Raw genomic sequence first — 6,000 nt, 5'->3', positions numbered from 1 at the left:
TCGTACATCTTTAAAATGTATTTAAAACATATTTGTGAACCACACCCCTACCCATAACATTTCACAACAGTATGTAAAATGCAAATAAATGTAGTTAAATGATATTATATAAATATTTTATGGTGCATTTTAGCAATAGCTGTCCTATGATAAACAAAATAGAAGTTAAAAGATTAAAGAAGGATGACATGATGACAGAATTTCATTCAATTTAACATTTTAATGTTTTGGCTTTGGTAAAGTGATGGAATCCAAATAGGTAATCAAATTGAAATATTTAATAAGTTGATTTAATACAATAAAATCAACCTATTTATTCCATATGTGTATATTCTATGAACATGAAAGGATTTGTAAATATTTGCATGTCGGTAAAGTTGTTTATATGTAAACACTGTCGATAATGCAAATGTGCAAAAATGTTTATCGCTGTTTTTTGTACAGATACCTACCGTTATGGTGGTCATTGAAATGAATAGAATTCATATGTTTTTTCCAGATATTATAGGTCTTCTTGACACCTTGAGGGGAACTCACTTCATATATTCTCTAACAATCTCCTCAGCCGCAGTTAGTTAAGCGTATTTGCAAAAATGACTCAGAGAAGTTTCTCTCTTCTCATTAGAAATAAAGTCTACTTGGCAGTGACTGCAGTGTCTAATTCTGTCTTATTATATGGACTACTGGCCAAAGAAATCCCTACGGATTCATTCATCACATTAGCATAAAAGCCAGATATTCAGTATCATGCTCATAACAGACAGGCATAAGAGTCCAGTCGAATTTGCAGTGTGCATTTCTCTGTATTTATTTATTTTGATTTATTTGTTTGTTTTTCCACCCCAGAGATAGCTCACAGCAGCTAATATTTTTAGCAAACTCTGCATTACTGAGAGACACTCAGTGAACCGCCTGGAACAGATTTCTCCCATTTACAACAGTCTGTCTTGTCTGGGACGCGGTAAAGAGCTTCTAATTAGGTGGTATTTACTTCATTTGAACTTTTTTCATACAGTGTCAGGTTTTATGGTCTCATGAGCACTAGCTTCAGATAAAAGTATAGTTTACAGATAAATAATTCCTGACATATGCTTACAGGAAATCGCACATTATCATTTATAATAAAAAGGGTCATCGTGTCATCATGCAGTCAGTGAATGTGTAAGTCAGTAGCTTTGTTTCCATCCAAAATTGTACATTTAATTTATGCGCATAATCGGAATATCACATAAAACATTTGTGAATAAAGCAGCGTTTCCATTCCATGTGTTCAATAGAACACTTCACTTACAGGGAAATTGGCGCAATAATAATATTAGAAGTTTCTGCAATCGGGAAAGAAACTGTGGCTCTTTTTTCCTATATAAGTGACGCAATAAACGCTGTCATGTTACCTTGCCAAATCGTTTTAATGACAGACTTTGGCTCAGGCATTTCAGAATAACTAAAACGACATTTGAGAGTATGTGAATTGAACTGTGCATCTTGGCAGTTAACCAGTTATTTTAAGCAGTTTCCCAAAATTCACATACAAATAGATGGATGGAAACATGGCCAGTGATGCATTCAGTTTGTTTGGTATGCTCTTGAGTAGTATTATGCTTTAGTTTGTGAGTGAGTTGCATTCAGATTTGGTCTCTGTACTGCATGGCTGTGCAGTGACCTGCAAAGCTTTGTGCTGTACTCCTTTATAGCTGTCGACATCCATCACACTACAACACTTCAAAAACATCCTCTAAACTGCTCTTAAACCTCTCAAAGAGCTTCCCTTTTCCCAGTGGACAAGGCATTGTGGTAACAGCGCACATTGGTTGAACAAACAGGTAGTCCTGCACCAAAGTCATGCCATTAATGTAGTAATTCACGTTAGCTACGCAGGATACTGTGCAAGATCCTTATGGATGAGAGAGGTGAGCTTGCAACAAACAACCTCCGACATTTATCTGCTCTAACCTTTCAGCTTTTTACCCGTCTCAATGCATGAGTCTGTGAGAAGCATGCCAGATGAAGCCTAAAACACTCTTTCCCCTGTTCTATTCTTGGCTGCTTGCACAGAGCAGATGATATAAAGGCTGGTATGGTAGAAAATGGACAGGCTGGGAAATTAGGAAAGGTTTAATGACTGATGCTATCTCTGCACTTTGAGAACTAGCAGTCAGTAATTAGAGCTGGTAAATTAGACCCCATTCAGGCTAAAGACTATCATTCACACAGTGCTTATAGAACAGCTCCTAAGTGCATTATCTCTGCCTTTGATCTCTATCGAGACATTTAGTCTCCTGCTTCACCATGCATTTATGTATTTAAGTCACCAACAAGTATTTAGTCACCAACAAGTATTTAGTCACCAACAAGTATAAAGTCTCAATCTTTAAGTGTGACAGGTTTCAAATATAATCTTAATTTAGGCTATATTATCAATTTCGAGTTATTTTTGTTTTTATCTTTTGGGATGCCATTTGACCCATTATTTGAGTAAACATTTGAGCTCAAAAGTTTACATTCACTTTGAAGAGTTTAATTTAACATTTCATGTAATGTAACATACTTTTCATAAAATGTAACTAAGTCATGCAATTAGGGAGTAATGCAATATTTCACTGTGTATGAGTCCCTGAGTTGACCTCAGTGTGAAAAAATTCATCTCAAAATCATACAGAAAGGGTTCAAATATGCAAAGATGATGGAAAGCCAAAGAATGTGCAGGACCTGGAGGATTTTTGAAGAACAGTGGGCAGTTTAACTCCTCAGGACAAACCACTTGATTTTGTGGGGAAATTAACATGTGAGTTGTGAGATGCACACTTCAGGCAAACCGTGGAAAACAGTCTAAATTTCTAAACAGTTTAGACATTTTTTTTATGCCATTTTAAATAGGCACAGATAAATATGACTTTTGAAATTATCAAGACAACGCAATCAGTTGATGTCTTTGACGAAATATCCAATTGTGACAATGTACCTGATCTGCTCACAGACGGACGTCTCCATCATGCCATAAAACCTTGAGCAGTCAGTCCTTCATCAGAACCAGATCATGTGCATGTGTTCAGCATTTATAGATTCTGTGCCCGGCTCCATATGCAGATTGAGCAATTGACCTGCTTCAACCTTGTTGGGATGCCCAGACTGCACTGGTGCCCTTCCCTGGAACAACGACAGGTTCTTTTACATTTCTGACAGGCTGTCTCCATGATACTCTTTTTCTTTATCCATCCACTCAACTGTTCCTGCATCTTTTTCATATAATTAGAACTCCTCAACTACAGATCCTTTACCATCATACCTCCTCCCCTCTGCTGCACCTTCTCCTCTCTAACTGTAACACATCTTCTCTGCCCCCTTTCAAATAATCCAAAACTATTGTACAGCATCCCTCCTTCCCTCTAATCATATTTTGCACCTCCTTCTTTATAGCCATGACTCCTCAACTACACCTTCTTTATTATCTTTGTCACCTCTCCTCTACTGTACCTCTTTCTATCTAATTGTAACTCAGCTGCTGCACCTCCTTCTTTAGAACACATACTCCTCTTATGCACCTCCTTCTTTATAACCAATTGAACTATTGCACACTCGTCCTATTATAATTCGTATTCTGCATCTTTATAATCATGCCCTCTACTCCGCTGCTGCACCTCCTTCTCTCTAACCATGACTCTGCTACTTCACCTCCATCTTTATGATTACTCCACTACTGCACCTCCTTCTCTCTAACCATGACTCTGCTACTTCACCTCCATCTTTATGATTACTCCTCCACTGCACCTCCTTCTCTCTAACCATGACTCGGCTACTTCACCTCCATCTTTATGATTACTCCACTACTGCACCTCCTTCCCTCTAATCATAACACCTCTATTATACAGCCTCCTTTCTCGAAACTCCTCAACTGTTTGTCCTTTAATCGTAGCTGCTCGAATGCACCCCTTCTCTCTATAGCTATAACTCCTCAACTACACCTCCTTCTTTATATAATCATTAACTCCTCTCCTCCGCTGCATCTCTTTCTCTCTAATCGTAACTTAGCACCTTCTTTAGAATGATTACTCTTCTACTGCACCACCTTACTTCTAATCATACCTGTATTGCGCCTCCTTCTCTTTTCTCACAACTGCTCAACTGTACTTCCTTTAATCATAACTACAGCACCCTCTTCTTTCTTATAACTCCCCTTATGTTCCTCCTCCTCTATAGCATTACTCCTCAACACCACCTCCTTATTTCTAAACATTATCTCCTCTTCACTGAAGCACCTCCTTCTCTTTTATCTTTTAACTCCTCAATTGCACTTCTATTAATCATAACTGCTCTACTGCAACTCCTTCTTTAGGGAATGCTCCTCATCCTATATAGCCATTACTCCTCAACTACTCCTCCTTCTCGATAATCATCTCTCCTCTGCTCTGCTGCTAGCGGGGTGAATGTTAGACGATTCTAGGGGCCCCGGCCTTAGGGCCAGCTACGGCCCTGTCCGCTGCACCTCCTTCACTGTAACCATAAATCAGCTGCTTCATCTCCATCTTTATGATTACTCCTCTGCACCACCACCTTCCCTAAAATTATAACACCTCATATTGCGCCACCTCCTTTTCTCACAACTCCTCAACTGAACTTCCTTTAATCATAACTGCTCTACTGCACCTCCTTCTTTCTTATTATGACTCCCCTTATGCTCCTCCTCCTCTATAGCATTACTCCTTTACACCTCCTTCTTTATAATCATTATGTCCTCTTCTACGCTGCAGCTGCTTCACCTCTTTCTTAATGGTTGTACTATTACTCCTTTCCTCTAATCATAACTCCTTTATTGCACCTCCTTCTCTTTTATCATAACTCGTCAACTGCACTTCCTTCTCTTAAATCATAACTCATTTTGTATCTTTTACACCTCCTTCCCTATATTATACCTCCTCTACTGCACATTTGTCGTAATCTTTCTCTGTTGTAATAACTACACCTCCTCCCTTCTAATTTAATTTCTCCTATTGTATCCCTTCCCTCTAAACATAATTCCTCTATAGCACCTCCTGCTCTCTGATCATTAATTGTCTTATATATAATAATACATTATTCTCTTCTCTGAACCTTTAACTTGTTTACTGCACCTCCTTTCCACAAATTTAAGCTCCTCTGTTACATAAACTCCACTCTAACATAACCTTTAATCACAACTGTTCTGTTCCTTATAGTTCTAATTGCCCACTGGCCTCCAACTTCCTTGCTCTGATTCATCTCCCCTCCATCTTTCCTCTGCATATCTCTGCCATCTCTACTTACCTCCTCTTCTCCTCAATTTTCTCTCATTCACGTCTCTTTACTGTACTGCAATGCAGCAGAGCGGAACTGGGCGCAGCTCAGGGAACCTGAGAGACCAGCCCTCTGTCAGCTCGCCTGCACTGGCAAGGATGCGTCTTAATCTCACTGCACTGCCTTTCTTACCCTTACTCTCCACCTCAGACATACAGTCTACACTGGATGAGTTTGTCTGAATTTGAGACTGATATTGATTCATAGATATGTGCATCAATTGCTCCATAAAAGGATGCTTCCACAAAATTCAGATACTTTTCCACAGTGAAAGAGAGGAATCTTCTAGCAAATAAGACTTCTGTATGGTTCTGTATTATTAAACTAATAACCTTCTAATAGAGGGTTTTTACTACATGTCATCAATCCGGAAGTCGGCCATTATGGAGGCACTGAACGTAAACAATGCCACTGAACTGAACGGACTCGCAAATTTGGCTGATTATTGCTGCTGAAAAATGGTCGAGTTTTGGTCTGTACTAATCAGTCGCATCGGGAAAAAACATTTTGAGTTCTATAGACTGTCAAAAGTTAAAGAGAAGAGTGCAAAAAACTGATGAAAGAAGGCTGTGGTTGAGAGAGGTACAGCATCATTGTAAGTGAAGCGTTGACTATGGCTAAAATGTTGACGTAATTAACTATGGCTCCATTCACACTGTCAGTCCAAATCTGATTGTATCCGATTGGAAT

At 38.9% G+C, this 6,000-nt stretch overlaps 1 protein-coding gene across 1 annotated transcript in view; it reads right to left on the bottom strand.

Annotated features, from left to right (window-relative positions):
- Positions 1-317: 317 nt before the first annotated feature.
- nhej1 (nonhomologous end-joining factor 1) overlaps positions 318-6,000 on the bottom strand; it is a 217,776-nt gene continuing 212,093 nt past the window's right edge. Inside the window, exon 9 of the mRNA XM_079628082.1 lies at positions 318-327. The gene's annotated coding sequence lies outside the window, so the exon portion shown is untranslated. The remainder of the gene's footprint in view (positions 328-6,000) is intronic.

The sequence above is a fragment of the Phoxinus phoxinus genome (genome assembly GCF_949152265.1).
Source record: "Phoxinus phoxinus genome assembly, chromosome: 11".
Classification (NCBI taxonomy): Eukaryota; Metazoa; Chordata; class Actinopteri; order Cypriniformes; family Leuciscidae; genus Phoxinus; species Phoxinus phoxinus.
The sequence above is the reverse complement of the archived record's forward strand: the minus strand, read 5'-3'. Positions and strand labels throughout refer to the sequence as shown.